The sequence below is a fragment of the Lissotriton helveticus genome (genome assembly GCF_964261635.1).
Source record: "Lissotriton helveticus chromosome 1_1 unlocalized genomic scaffold, aLisHel1.1 SUPER_1_unloc_58, whole genome shotgun sequence".
In the NCBI taxonomy this organism is placed as follows: domain Eukaryota; kingdom Metazoa; phylum Chordata; class Amphibia; order Caudata; family Salamandridae; genus Lissotriton; species Lissotriton helveticus.
The window spans coordinates 613,759-630,794 of NW_027611701.1; positions in this window are offsets into that span (position 1 = coordinate 613,759).

Consider the following 17,036-nt stretch of genomic DNA (forward strand, 5'->3'; position numbering starts at 1 on the left):
ATCCTCGCGGTTATATAGCATCTTTGGTTTGGCTTTATCAAAACATGTCGTGTAAGGTGTCATACGATTTGGAATACTATCCCCTCGCCAGTTCTGGCGACGGGGATAGCATTCCACCCCTCTAGAGGGGTAAGACATGTTACTTAACTTAAATGCGGTTAATTTCAAAAAGGGCCTTAGATCCACAAAATGGATGCCTCTGCCACAGACACGGGTCTGGACCCCTGCAGCGGACCGAAACTCCGCCAAATGGGGCCTGGACAAAGGGTTTCCTGTCGCAGGGGGGTTTTACCACCCTTCAGACAGGAGATAGTGGATTGTAGCAGGGAGGTCTGAAAGAAACCAGACACTGCTTGGGGCGCACACGGCTGCCCCTTGCATGATCCGGCCAAACCGGTTCTGGGGCACTCCAGCCCTCGTGCCAGGGCGGCCTGGATCAAAGGAAAGGGGTGTAACCACCCCCTTCCTGGGTCCCACCCATAGGGGGGGACCTAGCAGGTAATCACGCCCCCCAGATTCGAATAAGAGTGGGAGCAGTGCCAATGCACTTTAGATTTCCTGAAAGAAACATAAGAAACGAAACTCTGGACCCTTGGACCTCCTACTCAACGTGGATGCCCGAAGAATCTCCCTTGTGGTCAAGGAGTGACCACCCTGTGTAAACAGGCACCATCCAGCCCTCGACGTCTACTTTGTCGCAGTTCCCGCCGGAACTCGAGCGACTGAGATCGACGAGATCAAGGCTGCCTGCCTTCCAACAGCCCGATCCACAGTCCCTGCAGAGCTGAGACCCGTGGAGGCGACCGGAAGCGTGGAGCACGCCATCTTGAATTGACCACGAGACGCTGACTGTGCAGCCCACGAGTGACCCTCGAAGCTGTGCACTGGGGGTTGAGAAGCCCCAACCCTGAGCCACTCTTGCACTGAAGATCAGCCCTCCACACTCGACGAGTGCTGCGTGGGGCCCTTCTGCTCCATTTGGCTCAATGCGTTGGCCCGGTCACTTGCCAGCCGGCTAGTGGTCCCTGTGCCGACGAAACTACAAAGATGACTCATGAATCTGGTTGCTCCAGATCCACACCAGCTCCCCTGAAAAGGAGCCCCCACTCTGACCTTCCTGGTTCAAGTGAGAAGCAATCTCCCGGTTCCGCGTGGATTGCTTTTGCCAAGTGTTGTTTGCTCCAATCTTGAAGCCGACAGCGCCGACGGCGAGAGCCTGCGTGGGACAGATCGTGACCTGCTCCTGGACGTCGCAGATGCCCCAGAGCCCACGTGACAGCGGAGAGAAGCGCCTCAACGACCACCTGATTGCGCCCGACATTGCCTGGTTCCGCCCTGGTTCCACCCTGGTCACTGCTGAGTGACCCAGACTCTGTCCCCTCTGCTTTCAGGTACTTTTCGACTTGAGTCCACCCTTGGACTCCACCGGACACTTCTCTTTCACCCGCCTGCAGCCCTTTCAGCTTCAAGCACCAAGAGCCTGCGTGACGAAACCCGACTCAACTTCGACCCTATGCACCCGCTTCCTGTGGGTAAGGTAACTTTGCTCCGCCGGTGTTCCCACACTGGTACACATCTCTAGGGTCTGTGTCTTAAGTTTTGTTCCTCTAGGTTCAGCGGAAGTGTCCTTTAACTTTAACTTTACAACTTTTACGCACCATTGGTTAACATTGGTACACGCGTGCGCTTTCCGCACTGCACCCGAATCCCGTGGGCCATTCCCGACTTCAGCATTGCTTGTCCTGACTGCTCCCAGCGATTCCCTAGGCCCTAGGCCTAACCACTGCTCGATTGGTATCTCTTATACCACTTGTTTAGTATATGGTTTGAGTGGCCCCCGCCCTCATCCATAATCGTGCAACTTTGTATGTTTAAACAGTGCTTTTGATTTAACGCTTGTGCCCCTTTATTCATAAAGAATACTGGGGATTGTTTTTAGTAATAAACACATATATTTTTATAATATATACTTGTGTGGTGTCCTTTCATTTGATATTACAGGATTGTATGTGGTAAAACAGCTCGCTTAACACGACCTCTTAAGTTAAGCCTTTAGGCTGCTTAGTCCATGCTACCCCTAGGATAGCTTGTCTAATAAGGTTGACTTACAACCAGACACCATAAGGGATTGCTTGGTCTGATAATCGGTGGTTCCAGAATTGGAAACATCACCTATCAGGCCAACTTCTCACACCCTCCCATCTGAGTGTCAGACCCCAAGTGCTCGGCAATGTTCCTGGGAGAGGGGGTTCCCCGTGGGGTCCGCAGTAACTACCTCGGGCCACCCAGTGACCTCCTCCTTCTAACATTCCTGCACCAGACAGAGCGGAGAGAACTGGTTCTGCGTCGGGATCGCCTCTCGCTCCGTAAGAAGAGTGCCATTTGGTCCCACCACGATGCGTCCTCCGTCTGCCCAATCTCATTCTCGCTGCTGCTGTCCTTCTTCACGATGTTGCTGGTTCCTCTGTCGATTGCTCTGGCATCTCTGCTCCTGCCCTCCCTGGTTTTGGTCCAGACCGGCCAGTCCCAGCGAGTCCATTAAGTATGGGCGAAATTTGCGAATTCGGGCACGTGAATTCGTGCGAAAGCGAATTCGCGTTCCGCATAATCCGTGAATTTGTGTGAATTTGCAGATTTTTGTTTGCATGTTCGCGGGGCACTTTGCGTGTTTGCTGGCCTCTTGCAGCGCACCAACTGCGAAGTTACCCATGCGATCGTACATGGGCGCGGCCTTCTTGTTCGCATTACGTATTTCCGTTTCCGCTAGTTGCATGCTCGCATTGGGCGTGGGTCTCGATTACATGATCGCAAGGGACTTCAGGCCCGTGGACTGTGAGTACTGAGAAACCACTGCATCTATATCCCGATCGGACTGTCTCCTACACCCCTTGTGCTGATAGATACCCCTAACCCCTATTCGGATGACATAGTGTATCCGTGGATCTTGCCATCTTGTTGACCCCTGTCATATAAAGAATCCCTTTCTACCTGTAATCCACTGGTGTGTTGTCCTTTTGTGGTAGAGTGGGATCTCTCTGTGTGCAACTATCAATGTGTAACCCTCCCATCTGAGTGTCAGACCCCAAGTGCTCGGCAACGTTCCTGGGAGAGGGGGTTCCCCGTGGGGTCCGCAGTAACTACCTCGGGCACACCCAGTGACCTCCTCCTTCTAACATTCCTGCACCAGACAGAGCGGAGAGAACTGGTTCTGCGTCGGGATCGCCTCTCGCTCCGTAAGAAGAGTGCCATTTGGTCCCACCACGATGCGTCCTCCGTCTGCCCAATCTCATTCTCGCCGCTGCTGTCCTTCTTCACGATGTTGCTGGTTCCTCTGTCGATTGCTCTGGCATCTCTGCTCCTGCCCTCCCTGGTTTTGGTCCAGACCGGCCAGTCCCAGCGAGTCCATTAAGTATGGGCGAAATTTGCGAATTCGGGCACGTGAATTCGTGCGAAAGCGAATTCGCGTTCCGCATAATCCGCGAATTTGTGTGAATTTGCAGATTTTTTTTTGCATGTTCGCGGGGCACTTTGCGTGTTTGCTGGCCTCTTGCAGCGCACCAACTGCGAAGTTACCCATGCGATCGTACATGGGCGCGGCCTTCTTGTTCGCATTACGTATTTCCGTTTCCGCTTGTTGCATGCTCACATTGGGCGTGGGTCTCGATTACATGGTCGCGAGGGACTTCAGGCCCGTGGACTGTGAGTACTGAGAAACCACTGCATCTATATCCCGATCGGACTGTCTCCTACACCCCTTGTGCTGACGGATACCCCTAACCCCTATCCGGATGACATAGTGTACCCGTGGATCTTGCAAGCTTATTGACCCCTGTTATATAAAGAATCCCTTTCGACCTGTAATCCACTGGTGTGTTGTCCTTTTGTGGTAGGGTGGGATCTCGCTGTGTGCAACTATCAATGCGTAACCCTCCCATCTGAGGGTCAGACCCCAAGTGCTCGGCAACGCTCCTGGGAGAGGGGGGTCCCTGTGTGGTCCGCAGTAACTACCTCGGCCACCCAGTGACCTCCCCCTTCTAACACTGGAAGCAACGGAAGGATCCCAACCGGCATTGAGATACAGTTAACCCCATCATAAATAACATCATAAATTCATCTCTGTCCTCTGCCGAGATTCCATCGGAATGGAAACTGGCGGCAGTAAAACCTCTGCAAAAAAAGCCCTTGCCAGACCCCTCAACACTCTCCAACCTCCGCCCAATCTCCCTGCTTCCGCTGCTTTTTAAAATGACTGAAACTGTGGCGAACAAACAACTGACTAAGTTTCTGGAGGATGAGGACATCCTGCACCCTAATCAATCCGGGTTCAGGGCCTCACACTCCACCGAGTCTGCCCTCTTGTACACCGTGGAGACACTGAAGACCGCCATGGATCAAGGGAGGAAGGCCGTCCTCATCTTACTTGATCTATCGGCGGCCTTCGATATGGTGTCCCACTCAATACTGATCAGTCGTTTGGTAGCAGCGGGGATAGTGGGCACCGTGCTGGACTGGTTGAAGAACTTCCTTGACCATCGCAGACAGGTCACGGTGTTGGGAGAATATTGCTCCGAAGAAAAAATCACGCAAACAGGGGTACCCCAGGGCTCCAGTTTGAGCCCGGTACTGTTCAACTTATACATGACCCCCTTGATTGAGCTGATTTCGTCTTTTAACATCAGCACCATATCATATGCTGATGATACTCAGCTCATTCTGGTACTACACAGGGAAAATGGAAAGGCAGAGGAAAATCTAAAAGACTGCCTTACCGCAACCTTTATTTGGATGCGTGAGAACCACCTAAAATGTAACACCGGGAAGACCGAAATTATACCCTTCGGCCCCCAAAACCCCTTTTCCCCTAGCCTATGGTGGCCATTGGATGCGGAGTTTCCTCCTGATACTATCGATACGGCCCGTAACCTAGGGATTAGGTTTGATAGTGCCCTATCTTTCAAACAGCAGGCAGGGGCAGTGGCAGGTAAGCATGGGCGTAAAATCCGCTCCGATCGCGGATTTTCGGCAAATTCGCAATCCGCGAACGCTCGCGAATTTGTCGAAAATCCGTGAATCCGCTCGCGGCGGATTTTTTGCTTGGTTGCGGCGCGCGGCGTGGTGCACGGCGTTCACTTTCCGTCATTTTAGCGTTTGCCGAGTTGTTTTTCTTTGCGAGTGACGCGCCATTTTAGATCTTGCTGCGTGTTCCCGCGGGAGTTTGTCGCCCGCGAATACGTACTCGCGGCTTGCCACCTTGCACAGCACACCTCGCGAGAGTTCGCAATTGCGAACACGTAGTTGCGGCGGAAAGGAACAATCTCGCACTTGCGAAATAGAGATTTTGCAATTTCGCACAAGAAAATCACCAGCAAACAGGATAAACCTTCAGAAAATTATGATTTTTATCAGAATCACTCCTCAGGTTGACATTTGCATGGCCTTTTTTTTTGCAAGGAGTCCATTTTGGGGGGGGGGAGGAAGGAAGTGCCCCACAGTCTCCAACTTCCTGTTCCTGTCCAGCAGGCTCCTCCCAGTGCTTTGTCCATCTCCTGGTCACTTTCATTTGGATCTGGAGCTGGAAGGATTACTTTTTGTGGGTGCTGCTGGATATTTGGATTTGAGGCCTTTTTGACTGTCTTTGGATCACTTTTGGATTAGAAATCAACTTTCACAAGTAAGTTTGTTTGGGGCATTACAGTTGCTGCAAGTACAATTTTGGAACTTTTTCAGAAAATTAAATAAATTATATTGTGGGTAGCCACAGTATCCAGTAGGACCAGGGTTGGTTATGGGTGCATGATACAACTGTTTTGTTGAATTTAAACACCATTGAGGCCATGGATGGGCTGGGATTGTGCAGATTTTATTGTTTTTTGTCGTTTTTTTGGGCCTGCTGGTGTGGCCCTTTGCCCAGGGGTGGTGAGTGTTGCATGGGCCTAGTCTTTCTGTGGGGTGTCTTCTTGAATTTAAACATAATTGAGGCCATGGATGGGCTGGGATTGTGCTTATTTTATTGTTTTTTGTCGTTTTTGGGGGGCTGCTGGTGTGGCCTTTTGCTTGCCCAGGGGTGGTGGTGGTGCATGGACTGAGTGTGCCTGTGGTGTGGTCTCACTCTCTTTGATGTAAACATCATGGATGGCATTGGATTGTGGTGATTTCTGGCTGTTTTTCTGTTTTTTGTGGGTGTACTGTTCATGTGGACTGGCCATGTGGGTGGTGGTGGTGGCCATCTTGAGTGCTGGCTGGTACAGGCAACATGTGCTTGGGGTGTAAGGGGGCCATTTTGAGGAGAGGCAGTGTCTGAGGCCTGCACTTATTTTGCCTACTTTTCATCCCTTATGCCCAGGGGTAGTGAGTGTTGCATGGGCCTAGTGTTTCTGAGGGGTGTCTTCTTGAATTTAAACACCATTGAGGCCATGGATGGGCTGGGATTGTGCAGATTTTATTGTTTTTTGTCGTTTTTTTGGGCCTGCTGGTGTGGCCCTTTGCCCAGGGGTGGTGAGTGTTGCATGGGCCTAGTCTTTCTGTGGGGTGTCTTCTTGAATTTAAACATAATTGAGGCCATGGATGGGCTGGGATTGTGCTTGTTTTATTGTTTTTTGTCGTTTTTGGGGGGCTGCTGGTGTGGCCTTTTGCTTGCCCAGGGGTGGTGGTGGTGCATGGACTGAGTGTGCCTGTGGTGTGGTCTCACTCTCTTTGATGTAAACATCATGGATGGCATTGGATTGTGGTGATTTCTGGCTGTTTTTCTGTTTTTTGTGGGTGTACTGTTGATGTGGACTGGCCATGTGGGTGGTGGTGGTGGCCATCTTGAGTGCTGGCTGGTACAGGCAACATGTGCTTGGGGTGTAAGGGGGCCATTTTGAGGAGAGGCAGTGTCTGAGGCCTGCACTTATTTTGCCTACTTTTCATCCCTTATGCCCAGGGGTAGTGAGTGTTGCATGGGCCTAGTGTTTCTGAGGGGTGTCTTCTTGAATTTAAACACCATTGAGGCCATGGATGGGCTGGGATTGTGCAGATTTTATTGTTTTTTGTCGTTTTTTTGGGCCTGCTGGTGTGGCCCTTTGCCCAGGGGTGGTGAGTGTTGCATGGGCCTAGTCTTTCTGTGGGGTGTCTTCTTGAATTTAAACATAATTGAGGCCATGGATGGGCTGGGATTGTGCTTGTTTTATTGTTTTTTGTCGTTTTTGGGGGGCTGCTGGTGTGGCCTTTTGCTTGCCCAGGGGTGGTGGTGGTGCATGGACTGAGTGTGCCTGTGGTGTGGTCTCACTCTCTTTGATGTAAACATCATGGATGGCATTGGATTGTGGTGATTTCTGGCTGTTTTTCTGTTTTTTGTGGGTGTACTGTTGATGTGGACTGGCCATGTGGGTGGTGGTGGTGGCCATCTTGAGTGCTGGCTGGTACAGGCAACATGTGCTTGGGGTGTAAGGGGGCCATTTTGAGGAGAGGCAGTGTCTGAGGCCTGCACTTATTTTGCCTACTTTTCATCCCTTATGCCCAGGGGTAGTGAGTGTTGCATACTTGCATGTCCCTAGTCTTTCTGTGGGGTGTCTTCAATGTAAACATCATGGATGGCATGGGATTGTGCAGATTTTATTGTTTTTTGTCGTTTTTTTGGGCCTGCTGGTGTGGCCCTTTGCCCAGGGGTGGTGAGTGTTGCATGGGCCTAGTCTTTCTGTGGGGTGTCTTCTTGAATTTAAACATAATTGAGGCCATGGATGGGCTGGGATTGTGCGTATTTTATTGTTTTTTGTCGTTTTTGGGGGGCTGCTGGTGTGGCCTTTTGCTTGCCCAGGGGTGGTGGTGGTGCATGGACTGAGTGTGCCTGTGGTGTGGTCTCACTCTCTTTGATGTAAACATCATGGATGGCATTGGATTGTGGTGATTTCTGGCTGTTTTTCTGTTTTTTGTGGGTGTACTGTTGATGTGGACTGGCCATGTGGGTGGTGGTGGTGGCCATCTTGAGTGCTGGCTGGTACAGGCAACATGTGCTTGGGGTGTAAGGGGGCCATTTTGAGGAGAGGCAGTGTCTGAGGCCTGCACTTATTTTGCCTACTTTTCATCCCTTATGCCCAGGGGTAGTGAGTGTTGCATACTTGCATGTCCCTAGTCTTTCTGTGGGGTGTCTTCAATGTAAACATCATGGATGGCATGGGATTGTGCTCATTTTTCTGTGTTTTGTCGATTTTTTGGGGTGTATAACTGAACTGATGTTCCTCTGTCTTCCATTGCTTTTAGGTGCACAAGAAGACTCAATAGAACCACCAGTGCCAGGAAGAAGTCCTGCAGCGGTGTGTGCAGCATAACGTCACGCGACGTCACGTCTGGACACAGAACCCTCTGCAACTCGTGCAACTGCTGCCTGCTGACCTGCTCTGAAGAAGATGGCCCCAAAAAAAGTAACCCGTAGCTCCTCTAGCAAGAAAGGTGCCAGTAAGGAGCAGAAGAAGCAAGTTACCAAGGACACTGGTGTGCCGCCCGCCCCTTTTTTTGGGAGTAAAAAAAAAAGTATGCCTGCAGCAGCTGCAGCGGGATCTGCTGGGGACCAAGCTGGCAGCAGCACCCCCGCTCCATTGGGCTCAGTGCCACCACCACCACCACGCCAACTTAAGTCCAAGCCCTTGAGTGCTGCAGAGGCAGCCAGTATACTTCTTCAATCACCATCGACCAGTGATGTTGGCTCATCGCAAGAAAGCAGCAGCAATGTCCCTCAATCAACACAGGTTGTTGTAGCTCATCTGACGAGTGTTGAACAACCACAGCCGCAACAACAATCACATGTGCAAGTACAAGCCCAAGTACATGTGGAAGGAGAGGCAGCGCAAGGAGATGCGCAAGCAGAGGTGCATGGAGGGTCACAACAAGTGCCCACAATAGTTGTTCCTCCCGAAGTAGGGGCACATCAGGAAATCGACAATCAAGGCGAGGTATCATTTGAGGAAGCCACTCCTCCTGATGATCCTTCATTGTCTTCCACACCCCTAGCAAGGAAGAGATCAAGGGTGGTGTCTACATCCTCTTCAAGCACACCTCCTTCTGATGATACGGATCAAACTTGGGAACAAACAAAGGTAGTTAAGCGTAAAAGGAAGCTCGTCCAAAGTCTCAGAGTTATGGAGTGTGATGAGTCTCAACAAGAAGTGGCGGATACTGCTGCTGATGAAGACTCTGCCAACGACGACCCAGTCATCATAAAGGTCACTGCAGCCCCAGCGGGCATGCAGCAAACAGACATTTTGACCCTAGCCCGAAGAGCTGCTGAGCGTGATGATGATGTTGTCGATGAGGAGGCAGTGGAAACACCACAATCATTGGAGTTAAGTAGTACAGCAACTCGTCCCGCTTCCATATTTCTTTCTGGCAAGAAGAGACCTCCGTCAACCTCGACCTTAATTAGTGGCGGTGAAAGTGCAAAACGTACAAAAGTTGGGCAATCCACATCCTCCACTTCATCTAGCATTAGCTTCATGACCACCACCACCAGTATCGCCGCCTCCTCCATGTCCCACAGACACTTCAAGTCCCCAGTTTGGGACTTCTTTACTGTTTGTCCAAAAAATCCAAAGTTTGCCATTTGTACCATTTGTAAGCAAGCAGTTAGTCGTGGTAAGCCAGGTACCAACTATGGTACCGGAGGCCAGAGAGGTCATCTTAGGAGACAGCACACTGTCAAATGGTTTGCGCACCTAGATGCGATCAAGAAAGGCCAAATTCAAGGAAACGTTGATGTTTCATCTGATGATGACGAGCAGGAAGAAGACGTGTCAAACACTTCCCTTACACCCAGTACCCCTGTCAGCAGCACACCCAATGTGAGGCACACTAAGAGTGTTGGAGCGAGTGAGACACCAACGCACAAAAGTTCACCAGCGAGCAAAATTGGGTCAACGAAGTCATTATCAGCCCGTAAATGCTTGGTCCAGGGCAACATTAGAACAATGCTTACTTCAGACGTGCCATATGAACGCAACCACCCACTGACGCGTCTGTATAACACTAAGCTGGCTAAAATGCTAGCTGTGGACCTTCTACCTTTTTCTTTTGTAGAAGCGGTAGGTTTTCTTGAATTAGTGGCAACGCTCTGCCCTAAATGGAAGGTTCCGAGCCGGTTCTATTTTGCCAGAGTTGCGGTTCCAGCACTACATGAAGATGTGCTGCAGGCGATTGGGGCAGCTTTGCAGAAGAGTGCTGTTCACACAATACATCTGACAACAGACATGTGGACCAGTGGCGCAGGCGCTGATTACATGTGCATCACTGGACACTGGGTCTCTTTTTCAGGTGTTTTAGCAAAGCTAAACGCAGGTGTTGACCCGGACCAAGTTTTCAAAGCTGCTCGGAAGCATGCAACACTAGCCATGTTTGGCTTGGAGAAAAGTCACACAGCAGAAAACCTTTTGGAAGAGTTTAACAAAAAGGTCTTGAAAATGCTATCCCCCCTAAAACTCAAGATTGGTTATGTTTCCACGGATAATGGCGCCAATGTAGTTAAGGCCATGCAGAAGGGTGACCATGTTAGAGTGCCGTGTTTGGCGCACTGTATCAACCTGGTAGTTCAAAAATTCTTGAGTGATAAAGACAGTACAGCGTTCGAGGTAATGGCCACCTGCCGCAAAATGTGCAACCATTTCAGCCATTCTTTTAAGGCCCGGAAGCATCTGCGGAGACTGCTATTTATACGTGGAATGCCAGTGAAAGCACTCATCCAGGAGGTGGCAACACGTTGGAACTCAACCTTCTACATGCTTGAGCGTCTGTATGAGCAGTATACGGTACTCGATCACTATTTCTTCACAGAGGGTACATCTCAGAAGGAGGACCTGCGGATGAGTGCGGCGCAATGGGACATAGTTAAAAGCCTGACAGACATGCTTCGTCCTTTTGAGTTCTTCACGCGTGCAGTCAGCCAGGAGGACTGTAATTTGGGAAAAGCTATCCCATTGTTGTGCATGCTGGAGCACCAACTGATGGCGGTGTCTTCTGAGTTTGAAAAAGATGAAAAAAAAAAAGACCATTTCATTTTGTCTGAGAAATTATTAGAGCGCCTACGTGGTGAGGAACGTCTTCAAAAGATCAAGTCAGATCAGCATTACATTTGTGCTACTATTCTGGATCCACGCTACAAAAAGGCGCTGGCAGGCGAAGCATTCTTTCCTTTTGCTGATGCAGATGTTCAAAAGTACAAACATTGGTTAGCCTGGTCAGCCAAGAGGTTTGAAAAAGAACGGCAGGTTATTGAAGGAGAAGCCAGTACATCAGCATCAGCATCAGCAGGCCATCCCCAGTCACAAGAATCCACTTCTGCACCTGTGGCTGGGGCACAAGTGACCTCTCAGCCGTTAAAGACACCGGCAACTGGATCATCTGCACCACACACAACAAAAACAGTGGCTGTTGTAGAGGATTGGCTAAGTTTGCTTGGGTATGGTTCTCGAAAAAATGTCACAGCCACAGCAAAAAGTAAGCAAAGTGGAGGAACCGTTGCTGACCTTGAGTCGATGGTGCAGGACTATCTGAATGACTCAACAGTGGTCTTTCTTAATGATGAGCCATTGCAGTATTGGCATGGCAAAAAACAATTGTGGCCACAGCTCTTCAACCAAGCTATAAACTATTTGTCTTGCCCACTCGCAAGTGTGTCTTCTGAACGTGTTTTCAGTGCTGCTGGTGGCATTGTAACTCCCAAACGGAGCCGCCTCTCGCCCAAAAATGTGGAGCGGCTGACAATGATCAAGATGAATCAGCACCTCATACCACCAGATTACAAAGTACGAGAAAGCACGCCGCATGAAGACGAGGAGGACGGCAACGTAGATGAGGGGATTTGTTCTCTGTTCGGTGGCACTGACCTCATCCAGCCTGAATTCGCAGAGTATGATGACGAAATCTTGTTCTTATTCCCTGACACCGAGCCCTGAAAATGAGACAATCAATCAAGAACTTTCTTTTTCGTCCTTATTCACTTTTATTCCTGTGTGCTTTGTGTCTCTCTTTCTTTGTTTTGCACAGTTAATTTAATTCAAACTTTAATCACCTAATCCCAAAAACAAGACCATCATCAGAACTGTCTTCACTTGTTTGCTTATTGATTTGAAGGTGCCGCAGTCTACATTCCTCAGGTTCACAAGTTCTGAAGAACATGCTCCTCTATCCTCCTCCTCCAGACTGCGATTTCCCTCCAAGCAGAGTGCTGGATTACGCCCAATGAAGAAAGACTCAGCACTTGTGGGGGTGTTGCACTTCTTTGCGGGTGAGTTGACGGATTTGGGCCCATTGCTGTGAAGCTCTAATAATGGACAAAAGTGTTTTGGACCAAATATGAGGTGGAAATTTCTTGCCGTTTTTGCTGACTTGCTTGCCTTTGAGGTGCTCTTTGGCGGGGTTCCGGGTGTTTGTGGGTAATTTTTGGTGTCTGTCGAAGCACTGATGCGACATTCTAATCTTGATTGCATTTGCTTTTCAGGAAATCCGTGGTGGAAAACAGGAGTTATGATGATTGATGATGATGACCTAGCTGAACAGCGCCGCATTTGGACCGAAGGCCGAGAGATATTGTAAGTATGAGATTTAGCTTTTTCGCTGTTTGGGGGTGTTGTCGGGTGCTTTTTTGCGGGTGGGTTGGCGGGTCTTGCCTGGGGCATTCCTGGGAAGGTCTAATACCGGATAGAAGTGTTTTGGACAAAATCCATAAGGAACAGCCTTTTTTTTGCTATTTCTTCTGACATCTTGCTCAATGTAGCGTTTTGGGGGGCTTCCTGCTGTTCGTGGGTGGGTTGCGGCCGGGGTCTCTGTCTTGTCGAAGCACTGCTGCGACAGTCTAATCTTGATTGCATTTGCTTTTCAGGAAATCCGTGATGGAAAACAGGAGTTATGATGATTGATGATGATGATGACCTAGCTGCACAGCGCCGCGTTTGGACCGAAGGCCGAGAGACATTGTAAGTATGAGATTTAGCTTTTTCGCTGTTTGGGGGTGTTGTCTGGTGTTTTTTTGCGGGTGGGTTGGCGGGTCTTGCCTGGGGCATTCCTGGGAAGGTCTAATACCGGATAGAAGTGTTTTGGACAAAATCCATAAGGAACAGCCTTTTTTTTGCTATTTCTTCTGACATCTTGCTCAATGTAGCGTTTTGGGGGGCTTCCTGCTGTTCGTGGGTGGGTTGCGGCCGGGGTCTCTGTCGAAGCACTGCTGCGACAGTCTAATCTTGATTGCATTTGCTTTTCAGGAAATCCGTGGTGGAAAACAGGAGTTATGATGATTGATGATGATGATGACCTAGCTGCACAGCGCCGCGTTTGGACCGAAGGCCGAGAGACATTGTAAGTATGAGATTTAGCTTTTTCGCTGTTTGGGGGTGTTGTCGGGTGTTTTTTTGCGGGTGGGTTGGCGGGTCTTGCCTGGGGCATTCCTGGGAAGGTCTAATACCGGATAGAAGTGTTTTGGACAAAATCCATAAGGAACAGCCTTTTTTTTGCTATTTCTTCTGACATCTTGCTCAATGTAGCATTTTGGGGGGCTTCCTGCTGTTCGTGGGTGGGTTGCGGCCGGGGTCTCTGTCGAAGCACTGCTGCGACAGTCTAATCTTGATTGCATTTGCTTTTCAGGAAATCCGTGGTGGAAAACAGGAGTTATGATGATTGATGATGATGATGACCTAGCTGCACAGCGCCGCGTTTGGACCGAAGGCCGAGAGACATTGTAAGTATGAGATTTAGCTTTTTCGCTGTTTGGGGGTGTTGTCGGGTGTTTTTTTGCGGGTGGGTTGGCGGGTCTTGCCTGGGGTTTGAATACAATCCACGGTCTGTATTTGGGCCTACTGTTACTTTCAAAGTACGTTTTGTAACCATTTTTCTGCTAGGCATCGTTTTTGGAGATCTGATTGGGGTTCTTCTACATTTTTGCGACTGGCTTTAGTAAGGGTCTTGGTGGGAGCATTGCTGGGAAGGTCAAATTTTGTTCTAAAACACAGTTTACAGTACACCTACCTTGAGGGGAAAGATCCGCTATAATATTTTGGCCATACTTATTTATCCTTAAAAAGGTGACTCAGACAGAGCACGCACTTTCAAAAATATTGTACTGTCTATTAGGGAAATCAAAGTGTCACTTTTTGAACCACACAGCGTACATACCTTTTATTTATTTATCAGTGGTATTGTAATAGCACTTCCTGTTTTCCGTTCAATAATTACAGGCCGGGTCTCAGTCAACATCCGCCAGGCAGGCAGTGGACAGGGTGTCTTCTGTCAGTGGTCACCACATTGATGGACGAAGCATCAGCTGGAATGGAGGAGTGCCGCCAATAAGAGGAATTGTTTGCTGCATGCATCTTACTTACCAAATTCAACAGGACAACTCCAACAACATACGCAATACAGATACAGTATCCATTGTTGTCTTTTATTCTATGAGTGTGACTGCATGTGCTTACCTTTACTTTGTAACCAAAGATTGTCTGTATCTTCAATTATTGTTTGTCCATGCTCTGCTTTTTTTTTCTTCTCTCAACAAAACCTACCCAAAAAGAAACCCCCATTCCCATCCATTTTACAAACCCTAACCCTCTTCCCCCGGACTGTGTTGTTTTGCTTGATGTCTGACTAAAATGACATCAATAATTCCACACACTTGCTGGGGAGGATAAGGTCATAGCAACAGGCTGGTGAAGGAATACGAGGATATCTCCTAGACTTACTCAGCTTCAGTACTATATCTTCTAGTAGTAGTAGCCAATGTCAAATAAATTCAACGCAAGTACTAGTTATACTTGCAAGCAAATACTTTACCATTTGTTAGGCTACATTATGGCACTGTTCTAGTGTACTGTCACCTGCTATTTTCTCGATCGTACCGTAACCGTTGTAATGCTACAGTAAGGACAAACAAGGTTTCGTTTTCTTTTTTTCCATAGGCATGCAACTGCCACTGTGTCACACCACTAGTACCACCGCAATGAGGAAATGTCACCCGCCCAGGATTGACAACGTTAATCCCCATTTCACCTGGAGCCAGCCCTGGGCTTAGCCCTAATTTCTAACACAAATTACAGGTAAGATAAGCGTTTGGTGGGAGGTAGTATAATGGAGTATTATTTCGGAGTAGACAAGAGATTGACGGTTGTACTACTAAAGTCCTACGACTGTTCAGGAAAACAAAGTTACTGTTACACCCCCGCCCCCCACCCACCAGACTGAAAAGCAGTAAAAAACAGGTATGGTCAGATAAAGTTTAAAAATATATTTATTTAGCCCTAACAAAATAATCTCCCTCACCCACCCTAACCCCAACGATTGTCTTTGAAACGTCCCAAAACGATCCCAACTCCCAAATCCCACCCCCCAAAAGTCTATAAAAAAAGGGCAAGGGACACTCCACTACTGGAGGGTGCTGGTGCTGGTGCATGATGCGGCATGGGCATCATACTCCTTGCGGAGGGTGGCAAGCTCGGAGCGGAGGCCCTTAACCAAGTTCTTATACTTCAGGACCTCCTGCTCCAGGTTGGACATGCGGACTCGTAGGCGGCGTTGGCGTTCCTTGCAGCTCCTGTGGGGGGCAGCTGGTATTTCGGTTGCTTGGCGGTGGCGGTCGTCTTTCTTAGCCCGGCTCGGTCGCGCTGGCTTAGTCACGGAGGAGGATGCAGTGGTCACAGTCGAGGATGTCGTTGTTGCCCCGCTCGACTGCGTGTCCTCCTCCTCCTCCAGGGCCACCAGCCGCCGATATTCGGCGACAGTGGCCTCCAGCCTCCGTTGCCGGGCCAATCTAGCCTGCTCCCTCCTTGTTGTTGATTTGGAAGGAGCAACTATATGAAGAAAGAAAGACATAGTCTGTAACCAATGCTCCTTATTAATAACACAAAGTGATTGAGCCGAAAGTTGGGTCACAGAGTACAAGTAGCAAATTGAAAGCACAGTACATAACTATTGAGGACAGTATCTATGTAACCTCCCACTTCTGCATCCTTGCTCTAACATGACGTTAGGTGCTTTGCTTAATATTGAGTGAACAATGATACACCCACACATGAATGACGTACTACAAGTAAACTAAAGTTATTAAGAGAGGTACGGAGTGTCCACCGTAATAACCAGATATATGCTGTGATTGCAAACGCAGTACAAAGTACTGCTACTATTCATGGTAGTATTGGACACATTTACAATTTCTTTTCCTTGCCTTCCCTGCACTGGAACGGACGTGCGGGTGCGGTGGTACATGCTCTTCAAGGTAACACTTACTTCACCTGGCGACCATCTACTCTCTCTAGATACACATGTGCTATCTAAGAGTCAGAGAATACCATGCTCCAGGCATCCATTCAGTCAAAGTATACGCACACATACAGTTTCTGTTTCACCCACCCAGGCTGCTGTCCTTCCACCCATCCTTGCTTCATCATTGACCCAGCCATGCACCATACCATATTCTTTCCTTCCCAGCCACCTCGGGGGCCAAGCAAACACATATCGTTCTCCTTTGCCAGCCATCATACAAGTTCGCGTCCCACTTACTTACACCCTTCTTTCCCTTTTCGTTCATCCCATCCATCACGTTCGTCTAAGAACTTATTGGGATTCTTCTCACCAAAAACTTCACAGCTAAGTCGAAGTACATTTCGAGGAGGCTACTACCTGGTTGATTTGTAATTGTAATACACCCGTGCAGAAAGCACACTATGCAGTCTTCAATCTCAATAAGTAAGGAATATATAGCTTACCTGTTTCCGCCACCACCGTTTGATCCCCCACAGGACCGTCCGCCGGCTCTTGCACCGCCTCCTCCCCAGAGGCCTCCGAGTCCTCGCCCAACACAGCCACCTCCGCGCTGGCCCCGTCACCAGATGTTACACCTACAAAGTACATTTAAGAATGTTAGAATACACCACTCACTACTATATAATATTTGGTCTAGGAGAAATGTTAAAAAAACAGAATACAATGTAATAATTTGTGACTGTCTACTCCATAGTAAAAATGTCCCATTTTCCAGGGAAGGCTGTTGTCTTGCTGCACTTTTATGCACAACTGATGAATGCTTGCTT